This window comes from Nicotiana attenuata, chromosome 5, assembly GCF_001879085.1.
Source record: "Nicotiana attenuata strain UT chromosome 5, NIATTr2, whole genome shotgun sequence".
Taxonomy (NCBI): domain Eukaryota; kingdom Viridiplantae; phylum Streptophyta; class Magnoliopsida; order Solanales; family Solanaceae; genus Nicotiana; species Nicotiana attenuata.
The window spans coordinates 53,035,210-53,057,375 of NC_031993.1; positions in this window are offsets into that span (position 1 = coordinate 53,035,210).

Sequence of the window (22,166 nt, forward strand, 5' to 3'; positions counted from 1 at the left end):
TACTAGAAGGAAAAGTTAGACCCTTGGAGTAATAGAAATCAGTATGGTCTAGTGAATAAGATAAACTGAATATGAATTAGGGATCGAAGGATTTTATAATCACCGGCGTCATGAGAATTTCAGATATAGCGTTCCAGCAATTATAGAATGGACAACAAAAGAATAACCTTTAAAAGGTCATTCAGGAAGACGCTTCCCTAAAACAAGCACTGTGAGCAGAGTTAAGCTTAAAGGACTAAGTGTGACAGTTACACTAGGTGTCACCTTCGTGCGTAAGAAATTCAGTTATCCCCGGTACAGAAGGGTTACCGCGAGGAGAGTAAGATTTCGTAAAGATGTGAAAAGACGCCTAAGATGAAGAGGTAACTATGGAATAGTAAAGGAAGAATGTGGTAGAAAGGCGAAAGGAATGAGATTACATTTATTAAGATCCTATAGATATGATACAACTCCAGAACATTATGCAAGCACGACGCTGGGGAAAGACAGTACGGTTCTAGCACCAGATGTTATTGATAAATAAGTGCAAATGAACACTTGATAAATAAGGAGCCAGTGCGAGGGGTAAGTTGAGACAAAGGACATAACCCAAGATAAGATTACGCATAATATAGATATGAGAATGGACCAATGATTAGCATGTAGTTGATTCAGGACTAATTATGGCTAGACAAGTGGTCATAGATAAATTAACAGATTATGCAAGATAAACATAGTGAAACCCAACATAGGGAATTCAGTTTTACAGATATGATGACATCGTGATCCTTGAGAAATATTCAGATAGGAGTTGGGGTAGTTAAATGTACCATATAAGTGTTACGGAAATAAAAGAAAGTGCCACTGGGGAGATAGTCAAAATTTCAGTTTAGAAGCAACCCTACAAGCATAAGGGCAAGGAGGTATGTAACTAGGGATAATTATAGACGAGCAAGAACATAAAAATTCCTCAGGTATATGATGTAATAATCTCGCAGCTTTACAAGAGTCAGAGGGTCTCACCTAAGTACTACCACAAAAGAATAGCTGAGGAAATAAGGAAGAAGGCTTCAACCTAAATATGTTAACTTGAACAAGAAATGGTCTTGTAACAACAATCTCACTATAACATTGTATGCACTCCATAAGAAAGTAGCACCTACCGTGGCTAATGAACGGAAAAAAAATCAAAGTGATATTTGAGATCATATGAGTTACAGGAAATTCCAATATTCGTAGGCAAACAGACAAGCCAAGTATTCATGCAACAAGTGGCAGAACGACCAAAAAAAGTAATTGCTTACATTTAAAGAAAGCTGAGAAGGCACGAAAGGAATTATTCAATCAATGACCCAAAGTTAGTTACGTTGTGAACGCACTTAAGATTTTGGATTGTTATCCATGCAGCATATATGTTGAGATTCATATATATATAGGGACTCCGGTATAAGTTAAAAGAAATAATTATGTCCACGTTACACACAAAGGCTTGAATTGTTAGAAGATTATATCATGGATGCTACATAGAGTCCATGAAAGGTTAATGTAATAGCTGATACCGTAAGCCAAAGAATGGAAGACAGCTTAAGCCTATATAAAGGCTGAAGGGGAAGAGGAAGCTCAAAAGTTACATCAAGAGTCCGATTGTTAGACCCAAATGATTATAGAAATCGTGAATCAAACCATTGTAGAATCACTTTTAACAGCAGAAGTATAAGATAGATAGTACAACGGCCATATTCTATAAAACTTTCTACAATAAAGCAGTTAGAAGAGTACCATCCTCGTAAGACGTCAATATGAAGCTCCCACCAGATTATGTATGCACTAGGGGTGCAAGTATTCTAGTAGAGCTTCAAGGTGTGTGATATGAATTCCACCAATGTGGAAGGGAGGTTATGAAAGCGATAGAAGATACAATGCCGGATTTAAAGGTAAGTATGGTAAATGTGAGTAAGAAGGTGACGAAAATAGGTAAGGTCTCGGGATTAAGCCCATCAAAACAAGAGAGCTGATGGTTTTCGTAAGTTATAGCCAGAATGAACTCGCAGGAGTCTAAGACTAGGAGCAATTAGCAGAGATGAAATACTGCATTGGTAGTAGAATAAGGGTGTAATGATGATAGATAAGAGGATGACGTTTAGAACTTGATTGAGTAATAATTTTAAGAAAACAGATTTGATGAATTGCATGAGATTAGAATACCCCCATAAGATAATCATGTTGTGATGCTATGAAATACGGTTATTGAAGTATAGTATCATCCTAGGTATATTAGACAAATAACTTCAGATGTTCCCTGATGAGACGTGAGTCCTAGTGAAAATGTATTATGTAAGAGGTTTCAAGTTATCAGTGATAGATTATGTATCAACATTAAGGTGACTCACCAATACATGGATAAAAGTTCTAAAGTATGAGATGAGATTAGGCTGCATTCTTAATATTAACAGTAACGAGGAAGCATTAAAGGGCTTAGATTTATACATATAGGATAAGCGGTGAGAGAGTAACCTAGAGTTGGGTAGTATGCCTCGGTAATAATAAATTGAAGTAAGAGTTAGGGTATAGTATAACCTACCTAGATGTAGTAAAGCGACAAGCATAGATAACCGAGGCTATGAAGCAAGGTATAGCAATAGTCGTAAGTTCGACATAGGTCTATATATGTTCACAAAGTGAGGCCTAGAGATTGGCTAAAGTTGTAGGAATAAGGAGAGAAGAGTCGCATAGGCGCACATACAAAGTCAGAATCATACAGGCTACATGAAATAAGGTAGAAACAACTACGAGATTAGAAGAATTTCGACCACAAGTCGTGATGGGAGAAAGAGGCCTAAAGGGGGGAATGCCCTGGCGTTTGGATCTATTCACCGAATAGTTGTCTAGATATCAAGAGTATTCGTAAGAACTATAGATTATGAGATTGATAAGCGTATCAGTCAACATTCGAGGACGAATGTTCCAAAGGGGGAAATGATGTTACACCCAATGTTTTCGTACGTAAGAGTACGTCGTAAGTTAATTGATGTAAGATCAAAAATGAAATCATCATTGAAAAGTTTATAAAGTAATTTAATCATGTTACCGGGAGGTATCAAATATTTAAGATCATGAATACCAAGTACCAAGAGGGGTGGAAGGCTTAGAAGCTAAACGAATTGAAGAAAATAAGTTTCGTCGAAAATCGACAAGTTGGAATGTTATAACATGTACTTTTGGGGTGAGACTAGGGTGCTTAAATTTATAAGGAGGTTATGTTATGAGTTATTTAGTCATATGATAGTCATGTGTTATATCTTGAAGTCAAGCAAGTTGTGCAACAAAAGTTGGCAAAGGTCATCACGAGTTACATTCATAAATGTGCTGAAAACTAGGTCAAATGTAGATGCTCTTTTCTCCCAATATACTTGGAATTAAGGGATTGTCCATATACCAAATTGAAGATCTACGAGTCTAGTTTCCAAATCATTAAACCGTTTCATCAATACAATATAGGAGTAGAGAGATATTTGTATTTTCACGAGAGTGTGCAAGTAGCTCAGTTGGGACCCACTTGAGACAGCCACCGACCTTACGTCTTTTAAAAGATGTTTCAGCCTCGTTTCTGGTTAGTTCTCACCCAAATTTCATCCGAAAGATCTCCAGAACCCTCCCTAACATATCTCAAGAGCCCAAGAACCAAAATCAAGGGAAATCAACTCAAATCATCATCAAAGGTGTTAAAGACTACAAAACAATGCTTGTATAATGTTGTGGTGTGATTGAGGGCTATTGTGAGCTAACTTGAGATAGGGTTTCGAGTTGTAGCTGCTTTCCAAGGTATGTATAACATCGTCTTGATTGTGCCTAAGGTTAATCTTGTGTTGATTGTGTTGTTTGAGTGAAAAACCATAAGATAGCACTTGAAAGAACATGGGATATAGTTGTCATTTTGGTTGGACTGTTTTGTGGCGAAATATGTGGGTATTGGTGGCTGGAAATTATAAGAAATAATTTGATTGCCTTAACATACCTTAGCCGATTTTCTTGATAATTCCCCTAACACCCGTTTACTGCGACAACACGAAACGGCGGATCAAAGTAGGAGAAAATTCGTATGTTGTTCTTGAGAAAGATTGTACCGTGCTCTCTTAGAATTGCAAATCCCGTTCCTATTACGCAGTGTAACTTTGTACGAAAATTTGCCCAAAATCTGTCACTTTCCTTAGCTTTAATTCATGTTTCTTGTAATTAGACTTGAAGATTGTAAATTGATCCCTCTTGTTATGAAATGGCACCGTACACTGCCTTTGTGAAATGATCCCATTCTTGTGTGAAATTAGTTGAATTTTAGAAGTCTTACCTTAGTGGGTGTGTGCCCCACTAGGTGATGACTTAGCAAAGACCCCCTCCAAAATTTGCCATCTTTTTGTGTGAACTAATACTCATCATCAAGGCCCCTTTGGGCATCCACGTTAGGGTGGGGGGGGGGGGTTAGAATTGAGTTCGGTCTAGAAGGTTCAAGCAAGGGATGAGGATTGAGTCCAAGTTCTGGAGAAAGAGGGGGCCTTTGTTTTTTCATCTTTCCACTTATCAAAATGTTGTAATTAATTAGCTAATCTCCCACCAAAAATCATTAATTACCCAATTATCTACATAAATAAGAATTATCTCAACTTACTTAAATTACTATTCACTTTTAACACACCTTATAGACCTTAGTAACATGGACATGTGGTACCTTGTATGGTACTAGTCCATAAATACCAGGTATTTTAGCTCGGGCCGTATTTTATTCCAAAATGTCAAATTTTGACGAAATTCATTTTCTTCGATTTGCTTACCCCCTCACCTTCACGAATTTACTCATTACTTGTTTGAAATAGCATAAAATACTTATAATCTTAAAATAATCTCATTCCCAAACTTGCATCGATTAACTTACGACGAAAATTTTAAAGTACGAAAAATGCGGGATGTAATATCTCATTTCCGAGCTTTCATCAATTTACTTATGGCGTACTTTCACATACGAAGACATGGAGTGTAACATCATTCCCCCCTTTGGAACATTTGTCCTCGAATGTTGACTGATGCACTTATCGTTTTCATAACTTATGTCTTCCGAATAGTTTAGTACTCTCCTCGCCATCTAGGCAATTGTTCGGTTTATAATTCCAAAGGCCAGGGCATTCCCTCCTTTAGGCCTCTTTCTCACACCACGAATTATGGTCGAAATCCTTCCAAGCTCGTAACTGTTGCTACTTTCATCATGCAGCCTCTGCGACTTTGACCTTGTAAATGCGCTTATGCGGCTCTTCCCTCCTTTTTTCCCAGTTTTTAGCCAATCTCTAGGCCATGCTTTGTAAACATATACAGAGCTTGAAAAGTTGCCCCTCTGGGCATCTATGAGTATACTAAAGTTCTTCGCTCGGTGCTTTGTTGAACTCACGAATATATCTATATCTTATCTCATAGGTCCGTTTATCCATCTGTATGAATTTACTGCCATAACTCTTACTTTTATTTATCGTTACTAAGGTCTGCTACCAAATTCCAGCTTACTCTCGTTGCTTATCCTATATGTATAAATCTAAGTCCTTTAATGCTTCCTCGTTACTTGTTAATTTTAAGAATGATGGCTTAATCTCACCTCACACTTTGTAACTTTTGTCCATCCACTGTTGATTAACCTTAATGTTGATCTATCATCTACCACTGATAACTTGATCTCTCATGTAACACTGCCGCTCGGGCTCACCCCTTATCAGGGACATCTGGAGTAATTAGATTGATCCACCTAAGTGCAATACTATACTTCCATAACCGTATTTTGTAGCATCCCAATATGACTCACCTTACTTGGGTATTTTAATCCTGTACAATTCATGAAATCCTCTTCAAGTCACTACTCAATCAAAGGCCCAAATGTCATCCTTTATCTACCATAATTACACCCTTATTCTACTATTAGACCATCATTCCATCTGTTTTAAATGCTACTTATGATGAGTAACTCCTTTGAGTTCATTCAGGCTATATTGAGCTTTCTATAACTTTGAGAAATCATTAGCTCTCTTGTTTTCACGGGCTTAATCCTGAGAACTTACCTGTTTCTCGTCACCTTCTCACTTTCCTTTCCTTATCCTTACTCCTGTCTTTCCAAAAGCTTGTCGCTTTACTATACTTTAACTTTCGACCTACACATATTCATTCATACCACTCGTAACCTTTCTTCAACTTGATTGTATAATAGATTTCCTTGTGTTATTCTGGAACATCAAGCGAGATATCACATTGTCTCTAACTCTTCTTTACTCCCCTAACTAGGCCTCTCAATACCTAGAAACCATAGGCTAGAAGATATGCTACAGACGATGCCGCTATTATTCCTGGATACTGAATCCCCACGCTTCCAGCCTTTTATCCGAAGTATGGACTATTCATAACCTTCTGCGTTTGGGTGTTTCGTACGTTTTTTACCTTTACCTTACTACCTTAAAGGCTTGCATCGTGTCTTCTATTCCTTTCAGGACCTCCCTTCCACATAGGTATAATATACATCCATAACTTGAGGCTTTATTATAATACTTGCACCTCTGGTGTATACATAATCCGGTGGGAGCTTCATACTGACTTCTTGTGAGGCTGGTACTGTTCTAATGGGCTTTATCGTAGAGCCATTATAGGATATAGCCACTGTACTATCTCTCTTGTCCTCTGATTTCTAAGAGTAATCCTGCAATATTCTCAATCACGATTTCTATAATTTTTTAGGTTCAATAATCAGACTCCTGATTTACTTCATTGATGTAACTCTTTAGTTTCCTCTTCCCTATGATCAACCTTTATGTAGGCTTAAGCTATCTTTCGATCTGCGGTTGATGGTATTAGTTATTATGTTTAGTCTTTCATGGGCGCTGAGTAATATCCATGATACGATCCTTTAATAATTCAATCCTTCGTCTATGACCTAGGCTCAATTCTTTCTTTTAACTTATATCGGAATCTTCTACGGTTGTATATGCTACATGTATAAAACTCCAAACTCTTAAGTGCATTCATAACGTAACTAACTCTGGATCATGAATCGGATAATTCCTTTCGTTCAATTTCAGCTTTCTTCAAACGTAATCAATTGCTTTTATGATCTTTTTTGCCCCTAGTTGCGTGCATACTTAGCTTATCTGAGTTCTCACGCATGCCGAAAATTTTGTGCAACTCATACGGTCTCAAATATTAGTTTTGGTTTTACTACCCGTTCATTAGCCATGGTAGGTGTCACTTTCTTTTGGAGTGCATACAATGTTGTTGTGAGACTGTTGTTATAAGAGCATTTCCTCCTTAGGTCACTGAGCTTGAGTTAAAGCTTTCTTCTTTACTTTCTCAGCTAGTCTTTCATTGTAGTATTTAGGGAGGATTCTCTGATTCTTGTAAAGCTGCGAGCTAATTACACCGAATACTTGACAATTTTTTTTGATGTCCTTTCTCGCCTATAATTATTCGTGGTTTACGCTCGTGTACTTGTGGGGTCGCTTTTGAACCTGATATTTTGACTGTCTTCCCATTGGCTTTCTCTTTTATTTCAGTAACACTCATATGGTACCTTTAACTATCCCAACTCCTATTTGAATATTTCTCAAGGATCACGATGTCATATCTGTGAGACTGAATTCACCATATTAGGTTTTACTATATTTATCTTGCACGATCTGATAACTCGTTTGTAACCTCCTATTTAGCCATACCTAGGCTCTTCCTAAATCAATTACTGTCTATTCTTTGGCCCATTCTCATAATAATATTCCGCGTAATCTTTCTTGGGTTATTTCTTTTGTCTTAATTTACGTCCCGCACTAACTCCTTATCTATCAATAACATCTAGGGCAGGGACCCTTACCTCCTTCACTTGACGTCGTGTTTGGATAATGTTCTGGAATCGTAGCATATCTGTAGGATTTGGATAAGTGCAATCTCATTCTTTCCTCATTTTTATCGCATTCTTCCTTTACCATTCCATAGTTACTAGAACCACTTAATTCTAACTTACTGCCATATCACTCCATATTCCCCCCTTTAGGGGAGTACTAAGATTTAGAGTTACGACGATCTATCTATAGATATTTTGCCTCTTCATCTTTGGCGTCTTTTCACATCGTCGATGACCCTTACTTGCCTTGCGGTAATCTTTCTGTACCAATGATAACAAAATTCCTTATTCACGAGGGTGACACTTGGTGTAACTGGCACACATAGTCCCTTAAGCTTATCTTTGCTCACATTGCTTGCTTCTAGGGAAGCATCTTCCTAAATGACCTTTAAAGGTTATTCTTCTGTCGTCCATTCTATTATCGCCGGAACGCAATCTCTGAAATTCTCATGATGCTGACTATTATCAAATCACTCAGTCCCTAATTCATGTTTAGTTTATCTTGTTCACCAGCTCATACTGGTTCTTATTACTCTAGGGTTTAACTTTTCCTTCTGGTAGTCACGCTGAAGTCACGAACTTATTTCTTGAAATGAGGATACGACTTTATGGCCTATACTCTTTTGTTGTCTCAAGGCCTATCACCTCTTGTCTTTTCCCTTGACTATAGATTCTGCAATACTGTCATCTTTTTGATATACCATTGTCATCCATGTATCACATCTTACTCATAATGCTTCATTAACTCTCTTCTTATTTCCCGCTAACATTTATATATATTACTTTATTTCGAAAGCTTGAACAAGACATTTTTATACTTTTAGCTCCCCTTTCTCCACCTACTGGCTCTTTGGGTTGCCTAACATTCTTTCTTTACTAGGGGTGGGAGCCATACCAAGGTAATATTTATCCCTTCGAGGCTTTCAGTGCCTATCTTTGCAGTACTCATATCTAGCTGTACTATCTTAAAGTGCACCATCTGGGTGTCTCACAAGGAGATCTATTAGCACATTCGTAATATCCTTTGGAATGTCTGCTAATGCTAACAATCCATCTAACATTTTGGGTAACTCTAACCCCAGCCGGATCCTGATATCTCTTCCTCCTCTCAAACTATATCTGTTAGCTCCCATAGGGCATAACTGAGTTCGGTGTGGTCAATTATACATGCCTCTGTCACTGTTGAAGGTAACTCAAAATTCTTAAATCCCTCTTCCTGAATTGTAGATAATGATCATCTTCTATAACTGGGTACCTCGCACCCTAATTCATCTGGATTCTCTTACTTGTTGAAACTTGTACCTTCTGAATCTCTCATTACCTTTCACCATATAGGTGGGTAGATATTTCTGCCTTAAGGCTCCTTATCAAGAAGCTCACACGTCTTAGTATACGCATGATCTAATAGAGACCTTACATTTACTCGTCATAAGCATGATGCAAAATTGAGTTCCTCCAACTCAACTCTTCCACAACCACATTCAACCCCTTACCAACCATCTTTCTAGACTTAGGCATCGTCGTAGAATAAGATGGAGTTTAGGAAATTGAGTTCTTACAACTGAGCTCTACTACACGATCTAGAGTAAGAAGAAAGAGTGACAGTCCTAAATATCCTGTAGCCTCCTGCTTATAAGTGTGGTGCACGACACACCCATAAACAAGACTCTACTAGACACAGCTTGTAGACTCCCTAGGACAGAACTGCTCTGATACCACTTCCGTCACGACCTAAACCGATAGGGCGCGACGGGCACCCGGTACCTTACTCAACCGAGCACCAACATAACGTATCTTTTCACATCATACTATCATAGATAACTGAGCTGGAAGGCTGCCGTGAGATAAGAAGAATACATCATGTGATACCAACTTATACATAAGACATACGAGCCTATAAGACCAAAGTAATCACTCGTACGCTGAACATAGGATGACAATGTCATACAATCTTTTACGTACATGACATCTGTCTACAAGCCTCTAAGAATATATAATTTTCATAAAGGTCGGGACAGAGTCCCGCCATACCAAACAATACACGTCTAAATCATACTAACCAAACAAGCAACTCCGAAGCAAATGGAGCGCACCAACATCTTCTGCTGAGCTGATAGCCTACTTGGAGGGCTCTCGACCCGTCTATCGGGACCTGCGGGCATGAAACGCAGCGTCCCCAGGAAAAAAGGACGTCAGTACGAATAATGTATCGAGTATGTAAGGCACATAAATAAATACATAACATACACGAAAGAAATATAGAGTAAATGACTCAACCTATAAGTCTGGATAACTCTGTAAATCATGAAGTAATTATAGTGTCATGCATATGCGTATGAATGTCATGTCGTGCATAGGTACATATTTCATAACATCATCAGGCCTCTGAGGGCATCCCATCATATCATCTCGGCCACTGTGGGCAAAATCATCAACGTATACCAGCTGATCAGGTGGTGGTGCGTATATAACGCCATAACCTTTTCCATATCCCATATATATATATATGTATATATATATATATATATACGCGTATATAATGCCATCTGGTCATGGGTCATTGTGCATGTATAAATGCATGAAATGCATTAATAAAATCTCTTGGTACGTCATAAGACCATTATGCCTTTGATTAATATCATGACGTAAACTTTATCAACTTACGTATTTTTTAGACCCATGAACAAATGATAGAATAGTATGACACGTGGGGAATCAAGAACATAAGCATCTCTAGTATTTCTATGAATAGATTCATTTATGGACTTTGTGCATTTGCTCGTTTCATTCGTGTCGTATGGATCATGCCAAAAGAAAATGAGATAGCCTTAACATACCTGAGCCGATTTTCTTGATAATCCCCCTAACACCCGTTGATTGAGACAACACGAAACGGCGGATCGAAGTAGGAGAAAATTCGTATGTTGTTCTTGAGAAAGATTGTACCGTGCTCTCTTAGAATTGCAAATCCCGTTGCTATTACGCAGTGTAACTTTATATGAATATTTGCCCAAAATCCTTCACTTTCCTTAGCTTTAATTTACGTTTCTTGTGAATTAGAGTTGAAGATTGTGAATTGATCCCTCTTGTTATGAAATGGCACCGTACACTGTCTTTGTGAAATGATCTCATTCTTGTGTGAAATTAGTTGAATTTTAGAAGTCTTACCTTAGTGGGTGTGGGCCCCACTAGGTGATGACTTAGCAAAGACCCCCTCCAAAATTTTCCATCTTTTTGTGTGAGTTAATACTCATCATCAAGGCCCCTTTGGGAAGCCACGTTGGGGGGGAGGGGGTTAGACTTATCCAAATGTTGTAATTAATTAGCTAATCTCCCATCAAAAATCATTAATTATCCAATTATCCACATAATTAAGAATTATCTTAACTTACTTAAATTACTACTCACTTTTAACATACCTTATAGACCTTACTAACATGACCATGTGGTACCTTGTATGGCACTAGTCCATAAATACCGGGTATTCTAGCTCGGGCCGTATTATATCCCAAAATGTCAAATTTCGCCAAAATTCATTTTCTTCGATTTGCTTAGCCCCTCACCTTCACGAATTTACTCATTACTTGTTTGAAATAGCATAAAATGCTTATAATATTAAAATCATCTCATTCCCGAACTTGCGTCGATTAACTTACGACGAAAATTTTAACGTACGAAAAATGCGGGATGTAACATCTCATTTCCGAGCTTTCATCAATTGACTTATGGCGTACTTTCACGTACGAAGACATGGTGTGTAACAGAGAAGCTCATATTGGATTATATTGTTGTTGTTGTTGCTATTGTTGGTTTTAGTTTTTGTTGTTGGGCTGTTGATGACCCTTAGTGGTCTTTGGGATGTATTAAAAATAGGGGACTTGCTGCCCGATTTTCCTTAAGCCATACGACTAGACAAATACAATGGTACGCCATTATATGTTAACGAAAATATCATTTCACTTGTTGTAGATGCAAGAAGTTGTGTTGATCTAGGTTGAGTAATAAGGAAGAGATCATACAGGTATGTTAAGGCACTTCCTTCTTTCTTTTGGCATGATCTAAAGTGAAATGTACGTAAATGATACGCTATTAATAACGAATCTACTCCTAGCAACTAAGGTTGTCCATGTTGTTCTTTCCTTATAATGTTATTCTAAGAAAGTATGTATGATCCTTAAATCCTATTGAAGTTTATATTGATGGTATGATGTCCATAATGTTAATCGAAGGTGCAACGACCTTACATCACTCCGGAAGGTTGAGAATGTGATTCCATGAGACCAACATGCATTACATATATGTATCTATTTTACTCTACCGAGTCGCGCCATAGTCAGGTGGGTACGCACCTATTGTGCAACCACTGACCAATTAGGTTTTACCGAGCTCCACGTGGCCGGGTATGATTCTACCGAGCCTTATGATGGCTGGGTACATTTTTACCGAATCCTCTTCGAGGCTGGGTACGATGTGATGATGATGATGCCTACAGAGGCGTATGTTTTTAAAAGTTTATGTATATATATGTATCATGCATTTCATGTCAGTAGCCCTTGGAGGCACTCAGATGCTACAAATTGTATCTCCTATATGTCTCTTTACATTACTGTTCTTTGTTTATCCTTTCTTGACTTACATATTTGGTACTTTGTTCGTACTGACGTCCCTTTTTCCTGGGGATGTTGAGTTTCATGCCTGTAGGTCACGATAGATAGGTCGACAGTCTTCCTAGTTGGTTATCAGCTTATCGAAAGGTGTTGGTGCACTCTAGTAGCTCTAGAGTTGCCTATTTGGTCAGTATGATTTGGACATGTATTGATTGGTATGACGGGGCCCTGTCCCCACCTTTATGACATTTAGGTACTCTTAGAGGCTTGAGGACAGATGTCATATATATGGATACTTGTATGGCCTTGGCGGCCAATGTTTTGAGTGTAGAAATTATCATGTCGGCCTTATGGGCTCGTATGTCACATGTGTAAGCTTATATATCATGTTGGGTCGTCCTATGTCTAGTATTCCTTTATGTTTTATTCTGGTTATATCATGACGGCCTATCTGGCCCACTTATCCATGACGGTATGATAAGAAAAATACGTTACGTTAGTACTCGATTGGGCAAGGCATCGGGTGCCTATCGCTGCCCATCGGTATGGTTCGTGACACTCGAGACCCCGTCCGAACATACCAACAATTTCCAAAACATAACACAGACCTACTCGAGGCTTCGAAACCTACATAATAACATCAAAACGATGAATCGCACCTCAAATAAAACTTGAAGAACAATAAGCCAATAAGGCTTGTTGTGGCGTGCAACCCGATCCAAATATAGTAACCAGCTCTCCCAAATCTCATGTCAACCTGAAACCCGTCAGTTTCTCACAGTCCACGTGTACACCATCGAGAGAGAAATATGAGAGAGTGACCCTAGGGGGATGTATCTTTATCCACATGCAAGCACATCCAATTCAACGTGCTACCAGCCCGGCGTGCTCACAAGCTCAATAATAATCTGCCCAGCATGGTCACATGCGCAATATAACAGATCTGCCCGGCATCGTCACAAGCTATATCACAATCTGCCCCATATGGTCACACGCATAACATTACAATCCGCCTGGCGTGGTCACAGGCATTAAAACACAATCCGCCTGGCTTGGTCATAAACATAATAACACAATACGCCCGGCGTGGTCATAGGCATAATTACAGAATCCGCCCGACACGGTCACAGGCATAACAACACAATCCGCCCGGCGTGATCACATGCATAATAATAATATCCACCAGTCGTGGTCACAGACATCCAGCCCAAATCAAATTTCATAGAACGATATATATATAAGAACACATGTATATGATCAATGAATATCAGATTGCATGATCATGGACTGGTATAATAGCATGCTAAAGTGTAGGCATATGTAGTGTGCCATCATAACTCAAATCGGTAATTTCATCATAGAAATAGAAATAACCAAGATTATTTAGGGGATTAGCCTCTTCGTAACCTCAAACACGGCTCAAAGAGTTCACAACAATGTTATAAATATGAGAATCATTATAGCTTAAAGCTTAACAATCAATTCTAGGCATATCACAGCCTAAACACTATCCCGAGGATGGATAAATATCCCGGTGCTCGCACATAGGCTGGAACCCTACACATAGGCTCACCCATAGCACGTTGTTATCACAAATAACTCCGGCAACTAGTGCCTCAACAGAGTTTAGATAGGATACTTACCTCAAGCAAGCAAAATCAACTACCGAGCAAGCCAAATAATACTTTATAAGCTCCATCCCGCACAAATCGACCTTCGAACGGCTAGGAACTAACCAATAGCAACTCAAAAATATCAAATAATGCCAAATGAAACAGACCCAATCGATAAAGGTCGAATCTTTAATCAAATACTCAAAGTCAACAAAAAAGTCAAACACGAGCCCGCACCTTGGAAATCGACAAAACTTACAAATTCTAATAACCCATTCATTTACGAGTCCAACATACTAATTTCACTCAAATCTGACTCCAAATTGATGTTCAAAACTCAAAAATTCACTTTAGAAAAGTTTAGACAAAATCCTCAATTTCTCTTCCAAAATCAACAATTAATTACCAAATATCGAAGATAGAATTACGAAATATAATCAAAACCGAGTCAAAAATACTTACCCTAATCCATGTGGTGAAAATCACCTCCAAAATCACCCAAATCCGAGCTCCATAGCAAAATATGATAAAATGACTAAGACCTGAAAATAGAGTACTTTATAATCACTGAACAATAGTACTCATCGCGATCGAGGGATTTCCTTCGCGATCACGAAGACAAAACGCCTCTGACATAAAATTGCCTTACGCGTTCATGACATGAAACACGCAAACGCGATACACACAGCAGCCAATGGTACCTGAACACGAAGCACAACACGCGAATGCGAAGAAGAGACCACAATTCCTAGCAAACCAGCGCGAACGCGATCCATCAATGCGAATGCGAAGCTCCAATCCTTAGACTTCCGCGAATGCGATCCATTACTCGCGAATGCAAAGAGATAAAATAGGTTAGTCTAAATATCGATCGCGTCCAGCCCTTCACGATCGCGAAGGATACCAACAACAACAAAACCAACAACAGAAACATGGAGGAAAATTGTCCAGAATCGATCTGAAACACGTCCTAGCCCCTCGAGACCCCGTCCGAACATACCAGCAATTTCCAAAACATAACACGGACCTTCTCGAAGCTTTGAAACCCATATAATAACATCAAAACGACGAATCGCACCTCAAATAAAACTTGAAGAATAATAAGCCAATAAGGCTTGTTGTGGCGTGCAACCCTATCCAAATATAGTAACCAGCTCTCCCAGAGCTCACATCAACCTGAAACCCGTCAGTTTGTCACAATCCGCGCGTACACCATCAATAGAGAAATATGAGAGGGTGACCTTAGGAGGATGGATCCTTATCCATACGCAAGCACATCCAATTCAACGTGCTACCATCCCGACATTCTCACAGGCTCAATAACATAATCTTCCCAGCATGGTCACAGGCTCAATATAACAGATCTGCCCAGCGTCTTCACAGGCTATATCACAATCCGCCCGGCGTGGTCACACGCTTAACAACACAATCCGCCTGACGTGGTCACAAGCATAAAACACAATCTGCTCGGCTTGGTCATAGGCATAATAATACAATCCGCCCGGCATGGTCATAAGCATAATTAGACAAACCGCCTGACGTGGTCACAGGCATAACAACACAATCCGCCCGGCGGGGTCACATGCATAACAATAAAATCCACCCGTCGTGGTCACAAACATCCAGTCTAAATCATATTTGTAAAAGGAAATATATAAGAACACATGTATATGATCAATGAATATCAGATTTCATGCTCCTGGACTGGTATAATAACATGCTAAAGTGTAGGCATATGCAAACTGTGATATCATAACTCAAGTCAGCAATTTCATCATAGAAATAGCAATTACCAAGTTTATTCAGGGTATTAGGCTCTTTGTACCCTCAAAAACGGCTCGAATAGTTCACAATGATGTTATAAACAAGAGAATCATTATAGCTTAAAGCTTAACAGTCAATTCTAGGCAAACCATAGCCTTAACACTACCCTGAGCATGGATAAATATACCGGTGCTCGCACCTGGGCTCAAACCCTACAAATATGCTCACCCATAGCACGTTATTATCACAAATACCTCTAGCAACTATTGCCTCAACACAGTTTAGATAGGATACTTACCTCAAGCAAGCCAAATAACCTACCGAGCACGCCAAATAATACTCTATAAGCTCCATCCCGCACAAATCGACCTTCGAACGGCTAGGAACTAACCAATAGCGACTCAAAAATATCAAATAATGCCAAATAAAACAGACCCAATCGATAAAGGTCGAATCTTTAATCAAATACTCAAAGTCAACCAAAAATTCAAAACAGGGCCCGCGTCTCGGAACACGAAAAAACTTATATATTCCGACAACCGATTCAATTACGAGTCCAACATACTAATTTCACTCAAATCTGACTCCGAGTCGGTGTAAAAAACTCAAAAATTCACTTTAGAAAAGTTTAGACAAACCCCCGTAATTTCTCTTTCAAAATCACCAATTAATTACCAAAAATTGAATACGGAATTATGAAATATAATCAAAACCGAGTAAAAAATATTTACCCTAGTGCATGTGGTAAAAATTGCCTCCAAAATCGCCTAAATCCGAGATCCATAGCTCAAAACATGATAAAATGACCAAGACCTTTGAAATAGAGTACTTTATAATCACTGAACAACAGTATTCATTGCGATCGAGCACGAAGAACAAAAACCTCTAACACGAAATTGCCTTACACGTTCGTGACACTAAACACGCAAATGCGATACACGTAGTTGCCAGCGGTACGCGAACGCAAAACATAGCACACGAGCGCTAAGAAAAGATCCCAGCTCCTAGCAAACCAGCGCAAATGCGATCCAAAACACGCCTGAGTCCGTCGGGACCCTATCCGAACATACCAACAATTTCCAAAATATAACACAGACATACTCGAGGCTTCGAAACCTACATAATAACATCATAATGACGAATTGCATCTCAAACAAAACTTGGAAGAACAATAAGCCAATAAGGTTTATTGTTGCGTGACACCCAATCCAAATATAGTAACCAGCTCTCCCAAACGTCACATCAACCAGAAACCCGTCAGTTTCTCACAATCTACGTGTACATAGAGAGAAACATGAGAGGGTTACCCTAGGGGGATGTATCCTTATCCACATGCAAGCACATCCAATTCAACGTGCTACCAGCCCGGCATGGTCACCGACTCAATAACATAATCCTCCCAGCGTGGTCACAGGCTCAATATAACAGATCCGCCCAACGTCGTCACAGGCTATATCATAATCCGTCCAGCGTGGTCAAACACATAACAACACAATCCGCCCGGCATGATCAGACGCATAAAAACATAATCCTCCCGGCTTGGTCACATGCATAATAACACAATCTGCCCAGCGTGGTCATAGGTATAACAACACAATCTGATCGACATGGTCACATGCATAATAACACAATCCGCCCGGCATGGTCACAAGCATAACAATATAATCCACCCTTCTTGGTCACAGACATCCAGTCTAAATCATATCACATAGAATTAAATATATAAGAACACATGTATATGATCAATGAATATAAGATTTCATGCTCCTGGACTGGTATAATAACTTGCTAAAGTGTAGGCATATGCAAATTGTGATATTATAACTCAAATCGGCAATTTCATCATAGAAATAGCAATTGCCAAGTTTATTCAGAACATTAGCCTCTTCGTAACCTCAAACACGACTAAAATAGGTTACAATAATGTTACAAATATGAGAAATATTATAGCTTAAAGCTTAACAATCAGTTCTAGGCATATCATAGCCTAAACACTACACCGAGCATGGATAAATATCCCGATGTTCGCACATGGGCTCAAACCCCGCACATATGCTCACCCATCGCACGTAGTTATCACAAATAACTCCGGAAACTAGTGTCTCGACCAAGTTTAGATAGTATATTTACCTGAAGCAAGCCAAATCAACTACCGAGCAAGCCAAACAATACTCTATAAGCTCCATCCCATACAAATCTACCATCGAAAGGCTCAGAACTAGCCAAAGAACTCAAAATATCAAATAATGCCAAATGAAACAAACCTAATCGATAAAGGTCGAATCTTTAATCAAATACTCAAAGTCAATGAAAAAGTCAAACTCTAGCCCGCACCTCAGAACCCGACAAAACTTATAAATTCCGACAACCCATTCAGTTACGAGTCCAACATACTAATTTCACTCAAATCCGACTCCAAATAAATGTTCAAAAGTCAAAAATTCACTTTAAAAAAGTTTAGACAAAACTCCCCAATTTCTCTTCCGAAAGCACCAATTAATTACCAAAAATCAAAGATGGAATTATGAAATATAATTTAAACCGAGTAAAAAATATATAACCCAGTCCATGGGGTAAAAATTGCCTCCAAAATTGCCCAAATTCGAGCTCCATTGCTCAAAATATGATAAAATGACCAAGACCTTCGAAATAGAGTACTTTATAATCACTAAATAGCAATACTCATCGCGATCGAGGGATTTCCTTCGCGATCTCGAAGAACAAATGCCTATAACAAGAAATTGCCTTACGCATTCGTGACACAAAACACGCTAACATGATACACACAGCTGCCAATGGCACACGAATGCGAATCATATCACGCGAACGTGAAGAAGAGACCCTAGCTCCTAGCAAACCAGCGCGAATGCGATCCATCAATGCGAACGCGAAGCTTCTGTCCCACAGCTTCCACGAACGCGATCCATTACTCGCGAATGCGAATAGATAAAACAGACCGATTTAAATTTCCTCTACGCGATCGCGTCCAGCCCTTCGCGATCACGAAGAACACCAACAACAATAGAAACCAACAACACAAACATGGAAGAAAATAGTCCAGAATCGATCTGAAACACGTTTGAGCCCCTTGGGACCCCGTTCGAACATACCATTAATTTGCAAAATATAACATGTACATACTCCAGGCTTCGAAACCCACATAATAACATCAAAACGATGAATCGCATCTCAAATAAAACTTGAAGAACTTTTGAACTTTCAACTTCCAAAACTCGTATTGAACCATATCAAATCAACTCGAAATGACCTCAAAATTTGTACACAAGTTCCAAATGACATAACAAACCTATTCCAAATCCTGGAATAACAATTCAAATCGGATATCTTTAAAGTCAACTCTCGGCCAAACTTATGGACATTCTAAACCTTCAAATTTCCAACTTTCGCCAATTAGCGTCGAAACCTTCTAGAAATATCCAAATGCAAATCCGGGCATATGTCCACCTAACAGAACTGTCCAAAATCGGATCTGGGTCAAATACACAAAAGTCAAACTTGGTCAACTTTTTCAACTTAAATCTTCTAAATTGAGAATCATTCTTCCAAATCAATTGAAAACCAAAACTAAAAATTTACACAAGTCATAATACATCATATGAAACTACTCAAGAATTCAAACAATTGAACGAAATGTAAATACTCAAAACGATCGGTCGGGTTGTTACATGATAGAACAATATAAGTTGCATAGTAAGATTTGATGATGACGATCACCAAAGATAGATAAGATTATATATAATAAGATATAAATTTAATTTCATGATCATATTACAAGAATTTTCCTGAGATCACATAACTGCTATTGCTTACTAACTGTTTTATCTAAACAAAGTATATATCTTTAGATGCTGCAAAGCCTAGTAAGTTGCATATCTGGATTTCGCAAAATTGCTTCTAACAAGTGACCAAGGTGATGTCTATATGCATATCTGCCTATTTTTTATTATTCCATGATGTGAATGACAAACAATGTCTAATTGTAAATTTTCTAATGAATGCGTTGGAACAGTGTAACAATTGCTACAATATCATAGTATATTGATAAGAACTAAAGATCTAATAGTGGAAATACTGAAACTAACAGTATATGAGAAGATACAAAAGATAGAAGAAGAAGAGAGATGAGAAGCTTAGACTCAGAAAGGAGAAGAGAGGAATAGACTTTTCTTCAACGATTCGCATAACTTCCAACTCAGATCCACTATCCTTTTTAACATAACCGTCCTAAACCTACACTCTATTACTCATCCTGGATCCCAAATTAACCTGGGCCTATTGTTTATTCTCGGCCCAATAGCTCGTGTCAGCCCAATAGCAACTTGTATGACATTGGGCTGGAGCTGATTCATAACAATACTCCCTTCCTCAATAAGAACCTTGTCCTCAAGGTTCGAGTCAAGAACAATGATACTCGCTACCTTCCAATCAAATAGCTCAATACCAAGGCATGGTTTATGACTTGAGGAAAATATGTGTTCTAGTGCACCTGTTATGGACCAATCACCTTGGTCATTACAGCTCTCAGTAGAGAATAAAATATTTATAAACTTGAATGCCATCAGAATCTGCCATTCATAGCGACCTGGGCTTGCTTGCCATCTTTTGGAAACAATTAGGAATAAGGTAAATGAGCGGACCAATGCAAACATTCCAGTAGCGAACCTCCACAAAAGCATGAACTCGATTAAAGAGAAACTACCTTTTTGTAGTACTCGAAATTCTTCCTTCGAGCATTTAATAACTTCTCAATCAGTCCAAATATTTAATAGTAACAGATTATAAGAAGATGATAAGCACGAATTCTCAGTCAATGTAATATATGCATAACCAAACATGCTCAAATAGCTTATCAAAACGGTAATAGTATCAGCAATGCCCCATTCTATCCATTCTTCTTTAGTATAAATTCCTGATTGAAGGGAAAGATCAATTATGTTAGCTTGAACTACTGGAAATGGGTCCCAAACGAGATTCTTCATGGTCACAGTTGAGTCATGTCCTTCTCTATCAAAAGCAATACTCACATGATAGGCCACCATGTAGGAAATAATGTTGAATAATTGGCAGCCGAGTAATCCATCAAGAACACTGCTAGGAGCAAAAGTTATTTTGAAATCACTTGAAATATAATACAGGAAATGCCCTTTAACATGCTCAAACCCTTCGGCACGAGAATTATCCATGAAGTACTGATAAACAATGTTAGAGGCTCGCTCTCCACTTAATCCCATCACACCTGCTATCAACAAATTATAACCCTGATCGTTTATATTTACAATCAAGATTTTCAACATTACCAAGTTGAGTTCATGTATATCATGCCCTGCAACTACACGATTTTCACTGCCACCAGAAAATGTAAAACCAACTCCTTGCACTGCTCGATGCTTTAACTTATATCCACTCCTCAAGTTTAGTGCTTTCCACTCCTGTAACATGTCAGTAAGTACATTTGTTGCGGGCTGCATCTTCATGTACTGTTGTGTGGTTTCATAATTTTCTGCATTAAAGTATTTCACTAGTCTAAGGAGTAGTTGCTGGATCATCCCACAAAGGGAAGTATTAACCCCACCAGGATCAAAGATAATATACGGCAAAGTAGACCTTGCTAGATCAAACATAGCAAACAAGAGTCTAGCGACTTTACTGATCCAAATATTTGGTTACTGCTTTGAGTAACTTTCAACAATTTCTTGGAGCACTCTATGTAGTTTATCCTCCCTAACATGCACTCTTGAATCAAACAGGAATCCAAAAGGATTGCGCTCCTGCCCAGTTTCAGCCCAATAGTCTAAATAGGCGTTGATATCATGGTGGAACCACAATATATTTTTAAAATCTACCTTCAGAGTTGATTTCACAGTGACAGCCTAAGAGGAGAAAACTTCCTTCAGTTTGTCTATCTTCGCAATTGTCCATGTTACAGGTAACGACTTTTGTCTTTGAAAAATCCTCATTTGGAGTTAAAACTTCAGATTCAACGAATAAAAACACACATGAATTAACCTGAAAATCTTGCCCTGTATCAAACCAATTGTCCACACAACTATAAAATAGGATAGTCCCTATTATTGATTCAGGCACATAGTAGAGATATGTGCAAGCCTTCACATGAAAACAATAAGAAGAATCAAGCATATGACCATCATCCAAATTGACACTAACAGGCAAAGAGAGTATTTGACAAATAGGAAAGTTACCACACGTGACCAGGCTAGGGAAGGAATCTAGAAGCATAGTGGCAAATTGACTGAGTTGTTCAGTGGTATC